General features: G+C 40.8%; 1 non-coding gene across 1 annotated transcript; it reads right to left on the minus strand.

Moving 5' to 3' along the window:
• Positions 1–367: 367 nt before the first annotated feature.
• Positions 368–474, minus strand: LOC130890002 (U6 spliceosomal RNA). The gene has a single exon (XR_009058668.1). It is a non-coding gene; the product is annotated as a U6 spliceosomal RNA (small nuclear RNA).
• Between the last annotated feature and the right edge of the window lie 22,904 nt (positions 475–23,378).

The following is a 23,378-nucleotide window of genomic DNA, read 5'->3' on the forward strand; positions in this document are numbered from 1 at the left end:
GTGGGTGGGTGCACCCCTCGTGGTCCTGACTTCCTTGCTCATGTTCTCCCTCCTTCTGCTCCTCATTTGGCCCTTAAGAGCTCAGTCCGTTGCTCCAAATTGGATCTCTGTCTCTATCTCGATCCATCGCCAGATGAAGGTTCTAAGGTGATATGCAAGATATTCATCAGTATAGGATAGGGTCATTTCAGGTTCCCTCTCCTCAGTTGCCCAAGGTACCAGCTTGGGACATCTCCCTGGACACCTGCGAGCCCCTCTAGAGTCAAGTCTCTTGCCAACCCTAAGATGGCTCCCTTAGTTAGGATATATATTTCGCTGCTCCCGTATCCACCCTTCCTATATCCCAACCATCCCATTCCCCCAAGCTAAAAATATGGAATGTTTCACGAATTTGCGTGTCATCCTTGTGCAGGGGCCATGCTAATCTTCTCTGTATCGTTCCAATTTTAGTATATGTGCTGCCGAAGCAAGCACCCACTTTAGAGTCTTTACTTTGGGTTAAGTCAAACTCCCCATCTCTTTAAGAAAGTACTCGTGGTTTCTGGATCATTTTGTATCATCATGTTAAATACAGTATGTCTTCAGTCTCAAAACACAAACACTTCTAAATACTGCCCTATTTCTGCATACTTCTTCCTGACAATTCTGAAAAAACGTCTCCCTCACTTCTGTAAAGCCATCGTGCTATCACTCCTTCTTAATCTCCCTCCTCTCAGAATTTCAGATGTGACCAGATGTTCCCCCTAATTTCTCTTTTTCAAGGTCATGATTCTTCAAATCAGTGGTTCTCGTCTTCCCAAATTCATTGGTCAAACGCCTCCTTGACTTTCATTTTTCCTTTCACTCCTCGGTTCTCCTTGTCTAGTGGGTCTCCCCCTGCATCGCAATGGTTCCTTCTTTACTCTCCTCATCTTGGAGTGTTGGGTTGCTCATAGCTCAGTTCTTGGAGACATCTGTCTTCTATCTTTAAAACTCATTTGTTAGCGGTACTGTATAGCTCTTAACTATGAATAGCATCTCCATGCTGTAATCTGATCAAACTCCAACTTGTACCTAGACTTACATTGTCTTTTTGACTGTTTAACTTTGTAACAGCAATCTCAAATGCATCAAGTCCAGCACACATAGACCCACCCATCTCTTCTGACGTTTTCATGCCAGTAAATGATAACTCTACAGGAGTTCTTTCTAAATATGTCCGAACCTGATTCCTTTCCTTAGCTCTCTTCCTGACTCCCTGGTCCAGCATCAGTCAGCTGAGTTAGTGCGATACTCAATCTAACTTTGCTCCTTAAAAACCTGCCTATGTTTAAATACATAAATTACAGTATATCATTGCTTTACGCTACATTCTCAAATGGCTTCTGTCATACTCAGCATAAAATCTAAAGTCCTTGCTATAAACTTTAAGCCTTGCAATGCCTCTTAACTCAAATTTTATCTTGCAACTCACTCCATCTTTTTCCCCTTCACTGTTTTTACTTCACAGCGACCTGGCTGCTTTGGAACATGCTCCTGCCTCAGAATGCTTTCCTTATAGTATCTGCAGGGAAGACTCTTCTTGGCTGGCTCCTTTCCTGTCACCTTCTCAGGCAATCTCCCTTGAGCATAGTGTTGGAGCACTAGGCTCTCTCACTCGGCCCCTTTACTCTGCCTTATTTTTGGTAGCTCCTGATACGCTGCCTATGAAGAGGACTAATCTTTGCTAATGATTTATCTCTCCTCGAACAGACAAATGGCTATTCTGTCTCACTTAACACATCTCTAACATTCAGAAGAAAAAAGATTATCACAGAGTATTTTAAAAGAATTTTCTGAGTTTTCAAAAGAGATGGCCAAAGTTTCTCTTCAGCATATTCTCATTACATGAAATTCTATTATAGACAGTCTATTTCTCAATTAAAATGTCCTGTCTTTAAATTAAAGAAAAAATCTGGCTCACCTTTTTCTTTAGAAAGTATTGTAGACTCACAAATATTTGCAAAATTAGTATAGATAACTCCAGTTACTCATCATCTACTGTTTACCAAATTATTTTCTCTAACTGTCCTTTTGATTTTCTAATGGTTTTCTAAACTCTAGTTTCTTCAATCTTTTATGTTTTTTTTTTTACACAAATTTTCAGTATCTTTCAACTGTCTCTTAAAAACCTAGAAACTCACTCATACTAGATAATCTCTGTGCCATGGAACTGCTTCCTTACCCAATTCCAATTCTTATTTTGTTGATGGGTTTTCTTCTAGTCCAGATTTAAATTATTTTGCTAAGATGATGTATTACACAAGGAAGGAATAGGATATTTTAATTAAATGAGAAAAAGCAGGTTTAACCAAAATCTTTTTTTTGTAGCAGTTTTCTTCTTTTTCATTTATTTATTTATTTATTTATTTATTTATTTATTTATTTATTTATTAAAGATTTCTGCCTTCTCCCCACCACCACCTCCCATTTCCCTCCCCCTCCCCCCATCAAGTCCCCCTCCGTCGTCAGCCTGAAGAGCAGTCAGGGTTCCCTGTCCTGTGGGAAGTCCCAGGACCACCCACTTCCATCCAGGTCTAGTAAGGTGAGCATCCAAACTGCCTAGGCTCCCACAAAGGCAGTATGTGCAGTAGGATCAAAAACCCATTGCCATTGTTCTTGAGTTCTCAGTCGTCCTCATTGTCCGCTATGTTCAGCGAGTTCGGTTTTATCCCATGCTTTTTCAGACCCAGGCCAGCTGGCCTTGGTGAGTTCCGGATAGAACATCCCCATTGTCTCAGTGTGTGGGTGCACCCCTCGCGGTCCTAAGTTCCTTGCTCGTGCTCTCTTTCCTTCTGCTTGTGATTTGGACCTTGAGATTTCAGTCCAGTGCTCCAATGTGGGTGGGTCTCTGTCTCTGTCTCCTTTCATCGCCTGATGAAGGTTAATATTCAGGAGGATGCCTATATATTTTTCTTTGGGTTCACCTTCTTATTTAGCTTCTCTAGGATCACGAATTATATGTTTAAAAAAAAGAATAAAAAGAAGATGAAGACTTTCATCTTTGAAACACACTGTCCTACAGAGATGTAAAAGCTTCTGTAGACTTCTGTCTTTGAAGCACACTGTCCTTTAGAGAGGTACACACACTCTTCTGTAGATTTTGTATACCAGTTTGCTTTCTGTGACTTCTAAAACTGGCAATTTTCAGGCTCTTCTGTACCTTATCTCTTATAGGAAGAGTTAAATACAAATAAATCTATGAGTTTTTTAAATATACACTCATATTTCTTTTTAACCACTTATTTTGTTGAGTTCTTGCTATTTATTTATTCACCAAAACAGTGAATCTACTGTGTGCTATTGTCCACACTAACAGTCTCTTATCCCCCAAGCTGATCTGGAATGAACATCACCTTTAAATCATTATAACTACTGAAAGATTAAGATTGAAAAGCTTCCATGGCCCATGAAAGTCAATTACAATTTATTAAATAGGCATTCTTTTTCTGTTGGTTTTTTGTTTTTTTGTTTTGTTTTTTTCAAGACAGGGTTTCTCTGTAGGTTTGGAGCCTGTCCTGGAACTAGCTCTTGTAGACCAGGCTGTCCTCGAACACAGAGATCTGCCTGCTTCTTCCTCCCGAGTGCTGGGATTAAAGGCATGCACCACCACCATTAAATAGCCATTCTTATTTGGATGATAATCCTTGGATAACTGGTCTCCAATATTAAAAAATGAGCAAGAGCCAGTGCCCCTTCCAGCATGCCTGACATATAAGTGAGACAACTTGCAGTTGAAAAGACAAGGCTGACCCGGTGAGATGGCTCAGCAGGCCTTGGTAAAGACCTGTCATTTACTTGGAACTCTTCTCCCTTATCTGTGCTCATTATTAGATAGTTTTAGTCTTTTCATGGTGTCCCACATTTCCGGGTTGTTTCATTCTTATGCTTTAAGATTTTTTTTTTTTGAGCTCCAGGATGGCCAGAACTGTTACACAGAGAAACCCTGTTTTGAAAGACAGACAGACAAACAAACAAACAAACAAACAAACAACAACAATAACAACAACAACAAAAAGAAAAAGAAAGAATTTTTAAAAAATATATTCCTTTCTTATTCTGTCTAGATCCTCCTTTTCATCCTCTGCTCCAGATCGTCTATCTTCTGTTAGATTCAGTCACTTGTAAGGCCTTCTTTTGAGTTTTCTAACTGGCTTATTGGGGTTTTCAATCTCATCTTGATTTCAGATTGTTTCCTTTTTCAGTGTTTCTCTTTATTGAGTTCTGTTTTCAAGTCCTGGATTGTCTCTATCATTTCCATTAGCCTAATATGTGTGTTCTCTTGAGCATCCCATAGGCATTTATGCCCTTTATCTTCTTCCTCTTTAAGTCCATTGAGCTGTTCCTTTGTGTGTTCTTTAAACTATTTGAATTCTTTGATGAAGCTTATGATTTTTTCAATTCTATATCTTGGGGTTCATCTAGATAATTATTATTGGCAAATATTTCTATAGGACTGGGAGTTTTTATAGAGTGGACACTGGCTTGATCTTTCCTATTGTCTGTGATTTGAAGGATAAGATCTGGGCATGTGGATTTCTTTTGTTAGTTCAGTGTCTCATACAGAAAAAGCAGGTTGGGACAGAAGAGAGCTGTAGGCAGGTGGGGCCTGGAGGTTGGAAATAGCTTAGGTAGAATGAAGTCACGTGAAGACAGGAGACCTGACTGATGTGCAGGATGTGTGTCCTAGCTCAACACTGGAATGTGCAGGTAGATCTGGGAGTTGGGGAGGACACATGGAAGAGAAGATCAGGCAGACTCACCAGTCTAGACTCTGGAGAAGGACATGCGGGATCTGACTGGGTGGAGATGTTGGTTGTTGAGATGGCTCAGTAGGTTAAGAGACAAAGGTGCTTGCTGCTGAGCCTGAAATCCTGAGTTCAATCCTCAGAGCTCACACGGCAGAAGGAGAGAGCTCTCTTGACAGTCTTCCTCTCATCCCTGCACATTCGCCACAGCCTGTGTGTGCTCAAACTTCTACCTCCCACCCACACAAACACACACACATAATAAATGAAAATTCAGAAAGTTTCTTTAAAGGCAACATTACTGACCTAATAATCAGTTAAAGGAATACATGTCTGGGACATCACTGACTATGCAGTTAAAATGAGTGTGTATTTAGCGCCTCATAAAAGCTCATGCACACACGGTAAACATTTCCTAGATAACTCTCTGCCAGCATTCTCCCACAGTCTCATCTCCTGTATCACTAGGGTGAACATGTGTCATTTGTCTGAACTGTTCCTACCTGTTGTTCTAGCGTAATTGTTAATTGTAGCCCCTTTCCCTCTCTACAGAATCTTGCCTCGGATGACAAATTATACGGTGAGTTTGAGTACTAGGGTCTCTGATGAATGATCAAGGTGCCATTCCTATTTATTGGCGTCACCTTGTCACAAGCTGTGAAAACACTTTCCTTTCTGATTGTTTCTCCTCACTTGTCACAAAGACCTTCACATGAAATCACTCTCTCCCATTAAAGTCATTACTGGCCCCGTCGGTAATGGCCGCTTGTTTTACCTTTCCTCTTGAGACTCCAAACACCAAATGCAGAGATGGCTTTTGCTGGGTCAAGATCAAAATTCTTCAGAGACACTAGCCTTGTACAGGGGAATTATTGTCTCTCTAATCCATAGACATCTGGAACAGATGTTTCTTCATAGAAACGTTATCTTGTAGAAAAGGACTGAGATTTCCTGCTGACTTTTCCTCTGATATTTCCCCCGACTCCGAGATTTTCTTTCTTCCTTCTGAGATTTCTTTTTCCTTTTTCTCCTGATTTTTAGCTCAAAGAATGGAAAACTCCCATGCAGTACAACATGGCTTCAGTGAGTCCCATGTATTCTGGGCTAAGGTTCTTAATGTCTCTGGATTTGCTCCTGGGGTATAGGTAACTGGAAAGAGAATCTGGGTGGCCCTCTCAAGGGTGATCTGTGTTAAACTAGTTAACCTCCTTGAATCACAAGAAAATATGCTCTTGAGCTGCCGAGTCAGCCAGGCTGCGATGCTGCAGGTCCTCGCTGATGGGGGAGCAGCACGGACACTGGACATCATAACCTCTTGGCAACTCAGTCATAACTTTCCTTCAGCAAAGTTTCGTCCTTACATTATTAAAGGTAAAAGAAACATTAATGTAAAAAATGTTTTTCAAAATGTGGAATCGTGAAGACAAGGCAAGTGTGAAAATACAAGACCAACCCCCTGGGGATGTCGATTGTTGTTGCTGTTAATTGTTTAGTAATTCATTGGCAAACTATGGAAATTTCTGCTGTTTTCTGTCTTAGCAAAAATAGTTTTCTGTGAGAATAAGTAATTTTTTTAAAGCATTGTATTTAGCATAATAGATGTGTAATGACTTTATCATTTTGTTTGTAGCTTGTTTGAAAAAATTAAACTCACTGAGAAAAAAAGTCTAAAATGTGTTTTTTCTCTTTCTCTCCTTTTTATTTACCCAAAACAAAAACTACTTAAAACTGTTATTATGTGCTGAGTTAACTTTATCATCAAACACTGATGAACCCTGAAATATTAATAATATGACTTTGTTACTGATCCCTACAAAGCCCATGCCCTTGTCAAAGTGAAGAAAGGGCAGGAAAGTTGGAGTCCTTAATCCCATATTAACTCAAGGATCTGGGTTGGACAGCCCAAGGAAACTTTTCATAATTCTCTCTCTGTGTGTTTTAGTGCTAGTTCTCCTGTCTCCTCCCTACCTTGCCTGCCCCTGTTGTGGGAAAATCAATAACAAACCCTACAGACACCCTCTCCACACTCCTGAAGGTAGATTCTTTGCCGAGTTCTTCGGGCTTGTTTATGAAAATTGGCTTGGGTAAGTGTCCCCAGGGTGTTGCAGCCACTGAGTGAATAGGGACGTTCCTTGACTTGGAAACAGTGGCACCAGGTGGTTTGAGGGACTGGAGTCACCTTCTGGGGAACCAGTTCTACTGGGACCATGTTAGTATCTCATGTGTTGTATTGTACACTAAAATCTCTCACAGAGGTCTTAAGGAACAAAGCCCTGTATAAGGAAAGTAAACATCCAACTGAGTCTAAAAAGAAATTAAAAATAAAAGATTCCAAAAATTATGATCTATTTTTAACCATGGGTGTGAACTATATGGAATACACTATATCTCCCTTGACAATGTGACTTTGAATAGCCTGTGCGCATCTTTGCAATTCTCAGGAGATTTACTCACTGTCTTCCAGCCAACACGATGACAAGGTTTTATTGATGTGCCAAATCCAAGGCTTGGGCGTCGGTACATGCATGATCATTTGGCTAAAGGATTTTAGGTTCCTTGTCATTTTTGTTTTGTGAATGGTTCACAGAAAAAGCTAAGAGGCTGCCGTAAAAACTACAAGTCTTTAAAACAAGACAAGGACTGAGTAGGTTAAGGGGCCATGGGGGTGTGGGTGAGGTGCACGTTTTGTATTTTGTTGGAAAGTGTTGTACCTCTACCAGCAAGGCTCATTCAGGAAGGGCCCAGAACAGTCCTTGTTTGCAGAGGCTCATCCTCCTTTACACACTCCTCATCCACACCTAGGAGCATAATTTTATCATCCGGCCACTCAGAGCCCCTGTATGGTATTGTCTTACCAAGATGAATATGTTTTGGAGTGTGTCTATTTATCTTACAGACTAAACTTCCTAGTGTTTTCCTGCCACTTCTATAAACTGAATTTCCTACTGTATTCCTGCCCTCTTTCCCATTGATACTTGCTTCTGCTTTCCAAAGAAAACGAAATTTATCTGATAATCTAGTCAGGATGATAGAAGAAAGGGAATGGAAAGCTTAATGTACTGCGTTTCCTAAAGAAGAGGCAAAGATGGATAACCCAAGAGCAAGAGAGTTTTAGCTCAAAAATGTGAATTTTCAGTTAGTTGTAATGCCAGCTGCTTAATTCAAGTCCAGCCTGGCCCACTTCCAAAGACTGTCTCAAAATTAAAAAAAAAAAAAAAAAAAAAATGAAGAGGGTCAATTGTAAGTCATTGGTAAGGCATTTGTCATGCATGTTCCAGGTACCGAACAAGGACACAGTGTTAAGCATCCTTAAACTCGTGCCCACAGATTACCTGGGGGCTGGGAGAGTACAGTATCTGGTACAACAGGTCTCATCCCAGTGGAGGGAGGAGGTGTCGCTGGGAGCAAACAGCACTCAGTGTGCCTCCTGTCTTCGTCAACAGGAAGGCTCAGGACTGTTCATGCCATTCTCCCTTCTGCATGCACACACCCTCACTCAGGCCCTCCGGGTCTCACCCCACGGCTTGCCCACAGGCTGATTCCTCTAAGATCAGAAAGATAAAAGATAGGGAAATGCCTGCAGCTGAGCCCTGCTTATACAATGTAATCCCATGATCGACTGACTGTGCCCAAGGACTGCAGATCAAATCCCTTCCTCACCATCACTTTGGAAACAGCATTGAGAATGTACTGTTTCTGATTACATAAAGATTTAAGGCAAGGAACATTCAGTCGAAATACCCAAACCAGTTCTGATTGGACAGTGTTACATTTTGCTTTGTTAGCTCAAGATTTTCCAAATAGCATAGATAGAACATATTCACTGAGATATTGTCCAGGCAAGGTTCGAGTTTAACTTTAAACACAGAAAAATTCCCCCTGGGACTTATACTGATTCCCAGTGAGAAGCACAAGCACTGTTGGTGGGTCTCACTAATTATGCGGTTTCTGCATGTAAACACGTGTCTTCTACATGTGTAAACATGCATAGAACATAGACTTTCCCAGCGCTGGCCTAAGGATGCACACAGATACACACACCCATGGATCTCTGGTCTCCTTGTAACTGTTCCCCCCAAAGTAAGATTGTCGCTACTCCTCTGACTAGTAACAAATAGTAAGATTGTCACTGCTCTTCTGACTATAGCTAATATGGTAAGAGGCCGGAGGTGAGGCCACACAGGCAAAACACTTTCAGCAAAAGCAGGAGTTTGGGTCCCTAACATCCATGTCAAAAACTGACTGTGGGCTGGGTGGTGGTGGTGGGGCACACCTTTAGTTCCAGTGCTAGGGAAGCAGAGGCAGAGACAGCTGGATCTGAGTTCGAGGCCAGTCTGGTCTACAGAGCAAGTTCCAGGACAGCCAGGGCTATAGAAAGAAACCCTGTCTCAAAAAACAGAAAGGACAAACAAAATCTGACTGCAGTAGCCGTCTCTAAGCCCAGTTCTGGGAAGGAGACAGGTGAGACAGCTAAGGCCTTGGACCTTGCTAGCCCGCCAGAGGAACTTCAATTGGTAAGTTCCAGGCTCAATGGAGACCCTATCTTGAGAAATAAGATGGCCAGCGATTGAGGAAGATGCATGGTCTCAAACTCAGGCCTCCACACACAAATGCAGAGCACATACAAATAAATTTTTTAAAAATCTATAATCCAAACTAATTAGAGTCATAGCAAATCTTCACTTTTAAGAATGACATTGAATATATACACAGGGATTTTTCTAGGAAACCAATGATGTCACCAAAAAAGAAGCCACAGCTCCTTGATTATTGAAGGACTAAACAAGTCATTCTGATCACTGCCCTAAATGACAATGCCGACTAGAACATGAACTTGCAGCATGCTGAAGAGCTCTGTATACTGACCCACACCAAGCTTGTTCTTCCCTTGCTTGGGAACCACACTGTCAATGCTGCCAAGAGATAGCATAGTGATGTGCAATGCTGTGGTCATGCCAAATTCCCAGGGCTTTCTCCTAACCTGTGCAGGAGAAAATGCATGAGAAAGCAGTCAATGATGACAGCAATTAAAGATTATGGTCAAGACTAGTCCCCAGGGAAAGAAGCTACTGGCTACAACTAAAATATATGTCACTTCAGAAAAGCCCCCATACACTGTACTAAGTCTGTGGGTAAAAACATCAGATAACAGCTTTTGATCACTGACTCTGTCCCAAATCCTGTGCTTAACCATCCTGGCTTTGGTCTTGGTTTAGCCTCATAATCATTCGCTGGCTAGAAACTGTCATCCTGCGTCACACTGTTATTACACAGGTGTGTATGCATTGGAGATGCCTAGTAAAAGTCGGTGCCTAGAACACATGAGTTTCAAGTAACCACCCCACTCCAGAGCCCAGTGACTGGATTCAGGACATGCTGTTGCAGAATTCGGTTTCCGCATACATCCACAGCTGATGTGTCCTACGGCGTCAGGATATTTCTATGTGTGCTTGTGTGTGCAGCACATATTTGAGGGGTTTTGTTTAATATTTTTTCCGCTTTTGTATCAGCTTTGTGCTTCGATGGACAAACAGGCCAACTTTGTCATTCTTTTGCTGTTGAATCTCTATTCCAGTAAAATTTAATAGAGGTTCTTTATATAGTCCTGAGATAGCACCTCTGAAACATTTTAAACATACTGCTTCAAAAATGTTTTTAAATCCACCAAGAGAGAAACTGCATCTCTGAGCCATCTTCTCCGCTGATCTAAAGACTAATGTCATTTTAGTTGTCACTCACCCTGCTCCTTCTCTGTCTTGGTGTTTGTGTGTGTGGTTTAGAGCCTGTCTGACTTCTGGGTATCTTTGCCTGGCTCTGAGTTCAGGCTCCCTGACACTGCACCTCTATATTGCTTGTAGAGTCAACTCAAAATATACAATCTCCAGACGGGAATGATTTAGCAAAATTAAAAACAGACAAGAGGTAGTGAAGGCGGGAGGTGTCAGATGTTTTCTCTACCCACTATCAGTTTGATGTGGTAGCCTTGTTCCTACCTAGTCCTCCGTCACGCTGTCCTCTACCCAAAGCTAAACTATCTGAGACGGTAACAGAATACACACGCAGAGAGATGTGTAGGCCCCTCTGTCCCCCATCTAGCTCACCAAAGAGAGTTTTAATTGTGGCTTGTTTCAGTTTAATTTTGCTTCACCTCAGGATGAAGACGCTGGTTTCAGTGCCCCTCAAGAGGCACCATAAAATATTTAAGTATTGGCAAGAATTTTCTTAGCCCTTCAAAGAAAATCGGTGTTTCTGATCACTTATTTGGTTTTGGAATAGACTCTATCCAAACAAAACCATGACATATTGGTGAGTTGATACGAATGTTGCCAGCCTTATGGAGCACCGCTTATTTATTTTTCATGCAAACACTTAATTAAAATCTCTCCTCTGGTTAGAAACAAGTCTAGTAGGGAAATTGCAAAGAAGACACATAGAGGCAAGCAATGTCACCTAACAGATCCACTTTTTAGTATGCTTTGGGTGAAATATGGAGCAGAGCAATTCAGGAGTACGGAGAAGTTTGAATATAAAAAGAGAGTTTCCCAGTGATCCCAGCTCTTGTGTCAGCATCATTTGGCACAGCCATCCCTGCATAGTTAGGCTCACAGTGCTGGTTCACAGTGGCCAGCGATAAACACATGAAGAAATGGTTAGGGAGGAGCCCACGAGGACCACCGTTTTCTTCTCTTTGGTCCATTGTTTTCAGTCTTACATTCATCTTAAAAGCCAGCATAGGCAAAAGATGATACTGATTGGGCTATGGTCAACTGCACACCTCCTGAATACAGTGTGCATGGACCCAGAACTATTTGAGATTGTAACTCACTTTTCACATGGGTATAATCTCTGAGCTCTGGTGCAGATAAAATCCTTGTATTCTCCCTGTTAGCACCTTGCACGCGTTTCTGAAGGACACAGCCCATGGGTCTCAGCAGCACAGAAACGATAAGATATCCTATATCGTTCATTTTCAGCAAATAGTCTGTATTTACAATACCATGCCAGTCGGTTCTGACTACCACTTAGGGCAATTTTGCTTAGCCTAGCGGAATGTCTTGGAAACTACTGGCAATGATTTAGCCTCCAAAATTGGAACACATTTAGTAGAGACAGAAAGCCTATGAACAAATAGTGGGCATGTGCCAGAGTAAATAAGTGTGGTTCATGAGCTGCGGTCAGAAATGTCTCTCTTTCAGTATGCAGGCAAAGCCGTTGCCAGCATTCGCCATAAAGCCAGCTCACAAAGCCGTTTTTCCTCTCAGTAAGACAGACTCAATGAAAGAAGGATTCTAGCTCACAGGCTCCTCTTGGGGCTGTCATCACAGGTCATGCCAAAGACGACCTAAACTGAGAGGACTTTTTCTCCAATTAGTCTTTCTTACTCAGCCTGCCAAGGCTCCATGAAAAAAAAAGAGAGAGAGAGAGAAAAGAAAAAAAAAAGGAGACTCCTGAGGGAATTGTAGGCTGCAAGGGTTGGTGGAGGAAAGACTGCAGCGTGCAAAGCCCGTCCCAAGACCTCACAGTAAACCACAGAGTCATTTTTCTTCGCCTCTATTCCAAACCCCAGCTTTGGCCTGTACTGTCCAACTTCTTCGAAGCACTTGGTGAGGCTATGGTTACTAAGAGAGATATGGTGGAGTCAAAAAGAACCTTCCCTTATGGAGACAAAGAGAAACCCTTCACAGTGTCCACTTTGGGCTGTTTGCATTTCCTTTAGAACTTAACTCCTGGATCACACGATGTCACTGAGGTCTTTAGGGCACTTGGGCTAGAATAACATGTTCTCTGATGAAGTGTGTGCGCACTTGCCCACTGAGCATAGAGTGTGGTTTTGTGTAATTTTCTACTCCTGTGTAGTGACTGTGTAGTTTTGTAGTGGTCACTGAAATTCAAGAAGGAATATCTCTTTTAAACAATTGAAGTAACCATAAATCAATACCCAGCAAGATTCACTCATTGTGGGATTTTTCATGGAGGGATATAGGGCCCACCTTCAATAAAGCATGAGTAAGAGCGGCCATTGTCCAAAGTTGATGAGTTCTGTGAAACAGTAAAGCGTGAGTGAATGCCTGAGAGCTTCCTCCAGCACGACAGCTTAGGATAAATAAATCCAAGACACTGTTCCCAAAGTCAGTGATCGATTTCCTATCAGTTATGAATGCCATAGTCAAATGAGAAGCATCTCTACTGGACACCCACCATATGCCAGGTGTTCTCCTGGGGACTGAGAATACAGACAGAGGAAAGACAGAAAGGAAGATGTCAAAATGTTGACTGTCGTCAGTTTTGCATATGCCATCTTAGAACCTTTACTTTTTTCACTTGGGAGACAGTTTATAGTGTGTATTTATCTTATTTGTGTGGGGGGGCTGGGAAAGCATACAGTTGCCACTGCAAGGGTCCCACATGTGGTAGGAGTGCAGTGTTCAGGATTTCTACCTTGTTAAGGCAGAGCCTTTGGTTTCTGCCGCTGCACTGCACACCTTGGGCTAGTTGGCCCTGAAGCTCCTGTGAGTCACCTCTCTCTTTATCCCATCTTGTTGTAGAAGCCCTAAGATGACAGCTGCACATCAACACACCCAATTTTACGTTTTCAAACATGAATTCCGGGACTAAACTTTGGCTGGCAGGCTTGTGCCAGGTAAATAAAGAGCTAGAGCGATGACTGAGTGGTTAAGGGTACTGGCTGCTGTTCCAGAGGACCTGCGTTAGAGTCCCAGCACTCATGAGATGGTTCACAACCATCTGTAACCCAGTGCCAAGGGTTCCAGTGTCCTCTTCTGGCCTCTGCAGAGTTCACTGAATGCAGTACACAGATAACATGCAGGCAAAACATTCATATGCCGAAGGCAATAAAATAATACAATGGAAGGTAAATAAGATGTCTTTTTGTTGTAAATAGAACGAAAAAAGTGACAATTCCTTGTGTTAAGAAGTTGAAGTTGATGAACATGGAGAATGACCCAGTGATTTAAATACTGTGTGATATATTCATATACAAAAGTACTCAAAAATGGCACAGTTCGCTTAGGGGCCAGTGCTAAGTAGGGTGTGTATCTCAGATGGAAGAGCAACAGGCTTAAGAGTTGGAAAAGGCAATTATTTTGGATTATGGTTTCTTGTTTAGACATGTAATTGTGGACCAAGTGCTTATCCACACAGCTTCCTACCTTGTCAAGTGGCGTTACTGCTCTACTGTGTTGATAAAGTTGAGAGGATTAAATGTGAAAATACATCTGAGAAAGTGCACATGTCTGTACATATTAGTATAAAATGCTATTTTTATAAGTAGTTTCACAGTTTCACAGTATTATTTGTTAACCATCTATCTATCTATCTATCTATCTATCTATCTATCTATCTATCTATCTATCTATAGGTTTTCTGTACCCTGATAATAGGTTTCTCTGTTGATGCAGTAAGCCAAATTAAGCAAATTAAAAAATAAAAGGCCACATTTATTCTGGGCAAATTAGCTCCCAGGTGACTCCTCCAGCTCCTAGAGATTGAGGCGGGAGAAGGGACAAGAAAAAAAGATCACATGGCTGATCTAAAGCGGGCATTTATGTCCCCTGTAGTTGAAGGGTGATGATGTAGCAATCACAAGCTGAGTTTGTGCCTAAGTAGGGTATGCTTTTAGGTGGGAGTCTTGGGCAGTTAGTAGCTTCGGAGGAGGAGTCGCTGCAGCTCTCAGGAATGTTGAACTGGATTTTTGGGTGGTTTTTCTGAGGGCAGGGTTTGGAGGGAGAGAAATTGGGCCAAGCTGGAGATATCTATCTATCTATCTATCTATCTATCTATCTATCTATCTATCTATCTATCATCTATCTATCTATCTATCTATCTATCTATCTATCTATCTATCTATCATTGATCTATCATAAATTTATCCATCTACCAAGCAGTAATGTCATTGATCCAAAATGATTCCACATTTTATTTAGTCATGCTCAATAATCTTTCCTCTATGAATTAATGCTAATGAATAAAATAATCCATATCAATATTTAAATATAACAACAGAAGTGATCAGCTGGGCCGTGGTGGCACACACCCTTAATCCCAGCACTTGAGAAGCAGAGGCAGGAAGATCTGAGTTTAAGGCCAGCCTGATCTACAGAACGAGTTTCAGGACAGCCAGAGAGAAATTGAAAGCTCTGTCTCAAAAACAACAAAACAACTCCCTTCCCAAAGTAGAATTGAAGTGATAATGAAAAGGAAAAAGAAGATCAAAGCAGGAAAATTCAGGAAAATCTATGCCCACCATAGGGAATTGAAAACCTATGCCCACCATAGGGAATTGAAAACCTATGCCCACCACATAGAACTGAAAACCCATGCCCACTATATGTAATTGAAAACCTATGACCACCATACGGAATTAACCCATTCAGGACTTGGGATTAGTTTGAGTATAAACTAACAGTGAATGTATGAGCACCAGGAGAAAACATGAATTTGTTTACAGTGAAATTTGAGTTCCCTCCTCTCACTTTATTTCTTTTTCTGACCCCCAAGTCACCCCTCAACTTCACCTCACCAAAAGGCACACACGTGTCCCTTCCACTTTTTTAGTCCCTTTAATTCAACCTGGACTTTTTGTTCTGTCCTTTTGTGCTGAGCCCAGTTTATGCGATAATTTTGTCTGGCAAGCTTCTACAAGAGCCCTGCAATCACAGAGCCGTTTGCCTGCTTCCCTCTGACAATCACAGAAGCGAGGAGGATATGTATTCAAGATGCACGGGAATAAAACAAAACAACAGCAAAGCACACGGTCACAGCAAGGACAAAAAGTGTCATAGTGCATATGTCATTTCCACCCAAGGCTCGCAAACATTCTGCTGTATTGTCATTGCTGGAGCTTTTCCTCCCTCCCCCAGCCCCAACTAACCTCCACAGCTCAAGATAAAAAAAAAAAAGCCTGGATGAGGGATGGAGAAATGAATCGTGGATAAATAGTCAATTCTCTTCAAAGTGCTTTGAGTTTTTGGTTTTTGATCTTTCTCAGTTGGTGGTTTTACTTACCCCACTGACCGTTTTAGAAGAATTGCACTGTGAATTTCATATTAGCAAGCACTTATAAGGCCTGATAAAATATGGCAGAGTCAAAACCTAACTACCCTCACTTTCTATCTCAGCCATATTCTGTGATCATTTTTTAAAAATTATTAAAAAATTTATTTCCTTCAGAATCACTTAAAGGTACAGAAGATGATGAAGAAGCTGTTATAGAAGTTGATAAAACACAGATCAAACTGAGACGGGATAAGTATCAGACTGTTGATTTGGTAGACTGGAGAATGCTCAAACACACACACACACACATGCATGCACCAACACTCACTGATCGAATAGGCCTCCAGATGAAGTTGCTTTAAAAAAACTTTAAAATGTATGTATGTATGCATATATTGTCTGTCCATCTGTCTGTCTGCCATGGAGTACATGTGGAGGTCAGACAGCAACTTTGGCCATCGGTTCTCATTTCTACCGTGCTTCTGCTGCTGTGCTGTATACTACAAGCTAGCCGGCCTGGGAGGTTCTGGGTGATTGCCCTGTGCCTGCCTCCTAACTTTCCAGAGAAAGACTGACGTTACAGATGCACACCAATGCATCTGGCTTTTTCTTCTTTTACGTGGGCTCCAGGGATTGAATTTATGTTACCAGGTTTGCTGTGTATGACTTGGACGTTGGTGGGTTGAGCCATCTTTCCAGGGCCCAGATGGTGTTTCTTTACCTGTATGAGTGTCTTACCCTATATCTTTTTCCTTGTTTGGCTCTGCACAATTAGTGTTTAAAATAATTTACTCTAATTTGGAAAAAAAAAGAAAAACACAACAAAAAGTTCCACTAGACTATTCTAGAGGCCTGAGGGAACAGAACTGAAGAATGGATTCACCTTCCAGCATTGCAATGTGGCCAGGGTGTCTGGACACCATCAGGGCATTGCAACCATATCCCAAAGAGACTTTGTTGTAGGAAAAGGGTTTAATTTTTTTCCTCTTTGTAACCTTGTGAAATTTCCACATTGCAAAGCAATCACATCTTTCAGGCTAGAAATGATTGTGTTTGGCACCACAGCCTCTGGTGTAATGGCTTGTGCTTGTTTTCACTACAACGAAATCAGCTTTCAAAATAAATCATCTGTAACAAAATTCTACTCCTCAAATCATATAATCCTATTAACGGAGTTTCATTTTTTCCCCACTGTCACTGGTCTGACAAGATTGCTAAGTGTATGTGTGGAGCCAGAAGGCCTTAGAGGATTTGGCTGTGGTGAGGTGAGCTACTCAGCTGCAGACGTGTGGGAGCTCACTGCGCCTTGCATATCTTCACCTGTGTTTCCTCTTACCTCATGTGCTTTGTGGGTATCAGCCAGGCAGTCACTCAACAACTCAAGCTCAAGAAGTAGCCCACGCTGGGCGTAGGAAGCCTGGTAGGTACCGAACTTGTCACAGGGAATGAGACCTCTATCAGGATCAAGCATGTAGATTCACTGGCTGAGAAAGTATCCCATGTAGCTTCATGGAATCTTTACCTGAAATAGAGATAATATGGTAAAACCTATAAAGGCATTTTCTTATCATTTTGGAGTTCTCAAGAGAGTATGGTTTTGCTTTGGTGATGAAAAGAAGAAAAAGAAACATCTTGCAATGACCAAATAGCTTGTTTTCCTTCTGCCAGAAGCGAGAAAGAGTTTCCAGAAAAAATTAGGGGGTTTCAAACTAAAATGTCCTGACCAGCTTGGTCTGTGTTCCTTGTAAACAGTCTGAGACATGGTTGAACTTGGGTTTATCAGTCAGGCAACTTGTTAACTGTTCGTGAGTGTAATGATCTTATCAAAGCAATCTGTTGTAATGTTCTTATCAAAGCAATCGGCTGAAGCAATTGTGGCACTTTTATAATCCTCTATAATAAGCGACAGGTCCCAAGTGATGTGAGCCAGCACCACATACTGGGGTGGACAAGCTGTTCTCCGTTGGGCAGAGATTTGCAGATAAGCCACCTCTGTTCCCCAGGCAGCCCCCTTCACCTCAGTTCTTGGAGACAGCCTTGTCCACGAGCCAGCATCTTCTGGCATCCCATTGTCTTGTAGACTGAAGTGTGATTCCATTTTTCAAAGCCAGTACAAACTTAGCATCAGCCTGACTTTGTCCTTTTAAGAGCTTTTTCTGAGTCTGAATTCCCAGCTTTTCTGCTGTTCTTACTCAACTAGCAAGTAACTCTTACCCTAGAGTTGAGCCCTGCTTTTGAATTCTATCTCTGCCACTCATTAAACTAATACATTTGGTGAAGGAATTCAACCTCATTAGGATGCAACTTGTCAATATATAGACAAAGTCCAATAATATTACCTTGTTTGGGCTAGAAACATTGGTCAGTGGGTAGAGACACCTACTGTCAAGTCGGTTGACCTGATTTTGATCCTTGGGACCCACTACAGGTCGTAGACAGCTCTACAAAGTTGTCCTCTAACCGTCTCATGCCCAGCATGGCATGGGATTGCCCCCATAAATAACCAAACAAATGTGGTAAGATCATCTGGCTTAAAGGATTATTGAGCTGATAAGACATTAATTGTAATTATAAAATGTAGTTTCTATTTCCCCTTGGAATAACTATGAGACCAACATGTATAAAATGAATTCTACATAAATGCACAGTAACAAATGGGGAATAAATAATTTTATAACTTCAAGCCTTTGCAAGCACTGCTTTCAAATTTTTGCCGTAACGAAGGGATAGTTAGAGGGTCCTAGGTTTTCACAGTTTGCATCCTCTGAATCCCTAGACATAGGGTGGGTTTTGTGTAGCGGATGAAACAGGGTCAACATCCACTCAATTTTCAAGCCCATAGAAAAGCAGAAGCTTCCCTGGGAAGTAATTTTGCATCTGAAGTAGTCCTAGATAAACTGGCAGCTATAATAGTGCTTGAATAAATGATAACTGACATCTATAAGATCCCATTGTTTAAAATTTTGGGATCATTATTTAAACTTGTAGAAGCCATAATTTTCATTAGAGAAAGTCGCAGATTGCTCTTTTTAGGAAAAGTTTGGAAGTTATGGAGATTACTTGAAGGCTTTCATTCACATCAGGATCTAGCCATATAAACCATGGAGATTTTAATTCTGCTTTAGCAATTTAAGCACTGCTTTCTTAGGCTATAATATTTATGTATATGATTTTATCAAATGCACAATTACATGTAAAGTGATGGTTGCAACATGCTTTCTATAATCATTTATAAATATGATCTCACTTTCGCTCTTTCCCAAAGAGAGAGAAATATTCATCTTTATTGCCATGCTATCTAGGACTAAGACATTCAAAATTTTTTTAAAATAGATTCTGTTTTATTGGAGATATGTGTAAGCAAATATTTGCTGTCATTTAACAATGGCTAATTTTATATTAAACTAGTTAAGTATTGACTTATTATTTCCTATGACAAATTAGGTGATTAAGGGTCCTCATTAATTGTATTATTTTTCATGACTGATTGGGCTAGGCACAGAATTAATTCAGACAACTTGTCAGTATAACTGAAAATATCTCCTTTGTCATTTACTTATACTTTCAAACAATATTGTGATTATAAATCATATTAACATGTATTGGGACATATTTTATATGCCACAAAGTTTATTATTATAAATCTAGAACTCACTATTAAAAAAGTAAGTTTATAGAACTGTACTGCTAATCACAATTTGGGTAGGTTGAGCAATTATTGATCCTAAGATCGAAATTGTCTGGACAGAGACTCAGGGATGTGCAGCTAAAACAGGAGTGTCCTCAAACAAGTCTGCCAATCCCAACTTTCATTACTAACACATATTCCACAGTGATGAAATCATTTGTGTATGAGGCCATCTCCATGGCAGGCTCTCAGCTTTTTGGGGATGGGGGTGGGAAGCTGGTAGAAGCAGATGGGTTAGCAGCACATTTTCTTCTAGGAAATCTAAGAATGTCACCTCAGTAGATGGCAGAGCCAGTGCCAAGTATTTCTAAAACCCTGTTTAAAAAATTAATAAAAGGCTACCAAGCAAAGACTCTTGCAGCTCAGGCCTCTTTCAAGGGATGTGTCAGGATGCGTTTTCTGTCTTGTAAAAGGGGACAAACACTTCATGAACCACTAAATCCTTTCTGTTCCTCTTCAGAAGGTTATATCTGGTTACCTTCAGACAAAAGGCAGACCCTAACCTCAGTTTGTGAAGTTAATTCAGCTCTGAGCTGGAATGAGCAAGGCGCTTACTCCATTACCCTTGGGCAGACAACCATGCTTATATCATGGTCTGGAATCTTGCCCTTAAAACCCACAATTGCTGGATATTACATTATCACTGCCTGCTAACAATTACTCCCGTGTGGTAGGATGACATTCTTTTCGTGCTCTTAATAATAGTACGTCAGTTTCCCAGGGGCACAGGTGTCATCCAAAGAAAGTCCTGACTTCGAGAGGAACATTTTTCTTTCCAGCATTTGACCAAAGGGCTGTAATTCCTTAGTATCACCACTAATGTTTTCTGGCCTGAGCAGAAATGTCTTTAAAAAAGGGGAGAGGAGACTTTTAATACACTGTGAGTATGGTCAGGCTCAAAACAAAGATCAAATAATAAGCCTTTCATTCATGACAATGACATATTTTGATTAAGATCTCCCTCGTTCTCTCTTTCTCTCTCTCAATGGTGATGATGATTATGATGGTGGTGATGATGATAATGATGGGTATTGAATTTAACACCCTTCCTTTGCTAACCACTTGTTGAACTGATACTCCAATTCCCAAGATGAGAGTCTCTTAACTTGACCCTCTAAACTCCTTAGATCACAAAACCGGCTGGTAGTGATGCGCTGGCTCGTCTGTGCAAAGCAGAATAGGGGTGAGGTAAGGAGGCGTGATGAAGCTTAGAGTCAAGACTGTATCTGTCGCCCATATTGTAAAACAGGTCACTTTCAACCTCTTATTGCATGTAACTCCATGACACATGGCAGGACCAGTGTGCATTTATATGGCATACAGCTGCAGTTGATACAGCACAGCGTTGTGTTCTTATGGCCTACATTTATTTGGCTCTGTCTTCTTGTGAGGCTGAGGCACTGTGTGAGTAAAGACTAAGGTAATATCCAGTTCCTGGCTACAGACTGTAAGCGTGTGAAGAGACTGGAGACCCAAAAGATGTTTGGAATGACACGCTGCTAAATGTTGTCAGAATTCTAGAGTTGGGGATTCCCTATGTCAATATTATTAGGAGAAAAAAGATTCATCTTCCAATTTTGGCTAGCTCAAGCCATCAGACATGCAGAGATCATGTTTCTCTCCCTTTGTGGAACTTGTACCAAATATAGTGTAAAATCACTTTAGCAATATAATATAAAATATATTAATTAATATATTAAAATCAATTTAGCTAAAATTGTTTTTAAAACTACACTGCTTTTTAAAATCAGTACAGAAAGCTGGGAACCCACTAGGGGTATCTCCTTTTAGAGGAATGTTCCAAATACTTCAGAGGATTTGCTTTGGTGTTCACTCAGGACCGGCACCCAGAAAGGTCCTACCTATTAGGCTCTTTGGACACAGGTTGACATAAATGCTTGTATGTCTAGTTAACATTAAACTCAAAGGTTTATACTTCTGTTAAAAGAATAGTTCTGAATATTTCCTGACTCTTAGCTATTAAAATAGCTCTTAAAGAGATTTTAAATCTAATTTTACCTGTATAATACACTAGATAATGCCTCTTCCTCTTACTTTTGTTTATCACTGTAGTGACTTGGAATTCTTGGATTCTAGATAATTGTATATACCTGTAACGGTACCAGATTAATTTATCTGCTTATTAAAAAGCTCATTGTAAGTATACTACCTAATTTACTGCTATGATTTTTTACCCCAGAGTCCAATTTTCATTGTATTTCAATATTAATATTGTAATATTAATCATAGGTGTTATTAATTAGTAGCAAAGAGAAACCATACTGTTTGCTATTGATCAACGAACACAGGCATTTACTCCTACAGTTTTTATAATCATCCCTAAAATGTGCCAAGGTACCAAGAGCATATCAGAACATCAAAGAGAGGGAAAAGGAAATAGTATAGAAGAGTATTTAAACTTCACCGTCATCCTTTCTCTCTTTAGTGATAACCATGCACTGAACATTTAAGACTTAGGTAGGATGATAGTAGCTGTTTTAGTTAGCGTAATGGTGGTGCTTGTCACAGGCAATGATAAAACACAAGGTGCTTTAATACAGCAGCAATTTATTTTTGCCTGTAAAATGTCCCAAATTATTTACAGTAAATGGGAATGGATATATGGGAATGACTCTGGTCACACTCACGGACACAGACCTGTGAGGTTCTGTACAATTCAACATTTATCATCCACTCCTGCGACTGCTTCTGGAGACTGGAAGAAAGCAGACTAGCATTGAAGGGCCTGGAGTGAGACCATCCCTGTGTTCCCTACCACGCTGACTAGACTTTAGGTTCAGGGCACTGTAAATACGCAGAGCAGGGTTCAGAAGTTATGTTCCCACTGAGCAACCCGTTTGGCTACAACTCGGTACCATGCAGACAGAGGCATCATTAGAAGCTGGCAGTTGTCACTATCATATAACGTAGGAAGTGCATTCCTTCTTTCATGTTTCCACCAGTCTGTCCTTTGCTCTTGGGGTCACCAAGGTGATGATCTGATGTCAAAGTTGCCCGGGCTGTGATGCACAGCAGCAGGACACTCAGTGTCGTGGTTTGCATGTTTGCTCCTGAACAATTTCCTCCATTTAAAGCCGAGTTTTCTCAGCTTTAGCCTGCGCTAATTTGGTGCCTGATCTATGTAACTATGGTTCAAGCTTGGCCTAGTGACTGATGGTCCTAAGACATCATTGTCAGCTCCCTAGGGGCTTGCATTGCTGTCTGTGTTGTGCTGTGGACCCTGTGTTATTTGTTGTGAATCACTGGAACTCCTTAACAAACAACTGTCTCATAAGAAAAAGGAAAGAAAAACACTCTACTTCTTACTGTTTATGGTTGAATAGTCTTTTGGAAGCTAGGAGATAATTCTTTATTTTGAAAAATGATTATTTCCTACTTCTTGCTCTGTTTTATCCCTTTCTTCTAATATATCTTCTGAGAGCAAGAAGGTATCTTGAATGTACCTATAGATTCTGTTTTAATTATAACCAAAAGCCAAAAGGCACTTTAATAGAATGCTAATTGGTTAGGTAAGTGCATTGTGAAAATGAAAAATAAAGATGTACCAATTCCAGCTGTAAATAACCATGATTAACAGATATTCAATATCTAGCATCCGGCTAGCAGTGAAGTTGGATTTTACATATCAATTTTCCCAAGCTCTGATCGTAGTAAATATTATTGTTAGATGTCTTTAAGGGTCTTTCTAGATAAAGTCAGCATCTGAATCTCAGGAAGATGGACTGGCCTCTCTAATGTGGGCAGATACTACCCAACACACTGAAGGCTGGAAGAGAACAAGAAGTGGGGGGGGGGCAATCTACCCTTTTCTTCTGCTGATGTGGGATTCCCCTCTGTACGCTGTGATTACCATTGATTAATAAAGAAAACTGCTTGGACCTATAGCA

The sequence above is a fragment of the Chionomys nivalis genome, chromosome 1 (assembly GCF_950005125.1).
Source record: "Chionomys nivalis chromosome 1, mChiNiv1.1, whole genome shotgun sequence".
Taxonomy (NCBI): domain Eukaryota; kingdom Metazoa; phylum Chordata; class Mammalia; order Rodentia; family Cricetidae; genus Chionomys; species Chionomys nivalis.